The sequence below is a fragment of the Solanum verrucosum genome, unplaced genomic scaffold (assembly GCF_900185275.1).
Source record: "Solanum verrucosum unplaced genomic scaffold, falcon-dt-bn FXZP01000016.1, whole genome shotgun sequence".
In the NCBI taxonomy this organism is placed as follows: Eukaryota; Viridiplantae; Streptophyta; class Magnoliopsida; order Solanales; family Solanaceae; genus Solanum; species Solanum verrucosum.
This window is the reverse complement of record NW_026020243.1, coordinates 393247-395607: the sequence shown is the minus strand read 5'-3', so window position 1 is coordinate 395607 and position 2361 is coordinate 393247. Positions and strand designations below refer to the sequence as shown.

The 2361-nt window shown below is 35.5% G+C and overlaps 1 pseudogene; it reads right to left on the bottom strand.

The window, feature by feature from the left end:
* Positions 1–938: 938 nt before the first annotated feature.
* LOC125832972 (dehydration-responsive element-binding protein 1B-like) lies at positions 939–2025 on the bottom strand (annotated as a pseudogene).
* Positions 2026–2361: the final 336 nt, after the last annotated feature.

Sequence of the window (2361 nt, the reverse complement as noted above, 5' to 3'; positions counted from 1 at the left end):
TTCTCTTATTGTTGTTAAAATCAGTCTTTCCTTCTTACTTCCAATTTTGTTATCCTTGGAAGAGGGGAGTGGAAAGGCATATATATTAGATGGAATGTGAACTGCTTCTGTTTCTTTTAAGCTTTTTAATTGTCTATGTTGTGTTGATGTCAACTTGCATACTTTTGTAATGGCTAGCATATAATTTTCTTGTTTTCTATCATAAGCTATATATCAAAACACTTCTTGAAGTTGATTGGACCATGTATTTGATTAGAATCGTCAAAAAGTGCATGACAACTTAATTTATTCATAAAATTTTGTCCATGTAACGACTGATTCATTAATTTCAAGATGTGTTATGATTTATAATTATTGATAATTCAAATTAAAAAACGCAAATACCAGATAGTTTAGGTAGAAAATTTACAAAAAATTGATACTTCTAATATATTTTTCACCATAATCTTTTAATTATTTACATGGACTGCCATTTAGTGCCATTTTTAAATTAAAAAAGAGAGTATACATTACACATCATCAGGGTATTAAGGCAAATATACTTTGATAAATGGTTGATGATAATTAAGATAGAAAATGTGTTTGAATACTTCACTAGCTAGAATGAAATAGACATATGACACCATATTTTGATCTTGTAATACTAGCAAATTTTGTGGTAACAGCTCGTGTTTGAGTGGAAAAGAGAGGAAAACAACTCTTATGGTAACAACTCGTGTTCGATTTCTCCATGGAAAGTAAGGAAAACAAGTTCATTATATTCCACATTGATTGTCTTCTCCACGCCCTTACCCTCCATCCTCATCACTAATAGTATATGCTTGAATTATACACAAACACTTTTAAATATTATTTCTGCTTAAAAAACACAAAAAATCAAGTTTAAAAACAAACTTATTTTTCGTAGAAAAACAATTTTTAACACATTTGGTTAAAATTTAGTAACTCCACAAAGACATGTCAATATCATGAGGTTCCATGCCATATATACATTGAGGAGGAGGTAGCATTAACCCTTCGGCCATATTCACAAGTAATTCCGGCATGTAGAAAATGGCCTCTTCATCCATGAACAACTCATTATATTCCGTAAACTTTGGAACGACGATGTCTGGTATGACTTGTTCATCAATGGTAACTTCCTCGGAGTTTTCGCCCTCCGAGGATTTTGAAGGGCAAAATGCTTCAGTGGCTGCCTTGGCGACCACTGAAGCAGGAATAGGTAACCTCCAAGTTGAGTCAATGAGATATTGTGTGATCATTTCATCATTAATGATAACTTCCTCAGAGTAATTTTCTCCCTCTGAGGATTCTGAATGGCAAAATGCTTCAGCGGCCACCTTTTGAATATGCTTGGCGGCCGCTGAAGCAGGGATGTATAACCTCCAAGTCGAGTCAACTTCCTCAAAGTATTCTCCCTTTGAGGATTTTGACGGACGAAATGCCTCAGTTGCTTCAGCAGTTGCCTTCTGAATATCCCTGGCTGCTGCTGAAGCAGGGATGGCCAACCTCCAACCTGAGTCAACAACATAATGATCATCATTATTAACAACAACTTCCTCAGAGTTTTCTCTCTCCAAGGATTCTGATGTACGAAATGCCTCAGCTGCTTCAGCAGCCGCCTTCTGAATATCCTTGGCGGTTGCTGAAGCAGGGACAGGCAACCTCCAAGCCGAGTCAGCAAAATTCAAACAAGCTGACCGGCCTTTAAGAGCCATGACCGCCACATCATGAGCTCTAGCTGCCATTTCTGCATTGGGAAATGTGCCAAGCCATATTCTTGACTTTTTACCAGGTACTCTCACTTCACTAACCCACTTTTTGAAATTCTTCCACCTCACTCCCCTATAAACCGGGTGTCTAGTTTCGCGAAACTTCTTCCTACCTCCACGTTTTTTTGGGATTTTCGAAGCTAGTAACAACATGATTTCTTCATTCCTATTATTAACGAACGTAGTTTGATGAGGTAGTAGTTGGTATAACTAGAGAAAGTGGATCAATATAGAAGTTACCAAGAATGTCCATTCTTGAAAATAATGAAATAGGAAATGAAAGTGTTTATATGATAAGTGAGTACTGTTTGGATAGTATATATATATATATATATATAAAATAATAATAATAAGAAGAAAAATAGCTTACAGTTGAGACACGAAGGAACACGGAGTGTTAGCAGGAGACAGGCTGCTAATAAGTACTATGGTGCCTCCACCAGTATACGTTCATTTTTATTCGTTCATGTTTGATTTGACATATTTATAAGAGAATTTTAGTGTTAGAGTTAACTACATTTAATTCATACTTTTTTCCAGATTACAAAAATTCCTTAAATTTGATGGAATTCGTATACATTCTAAAATG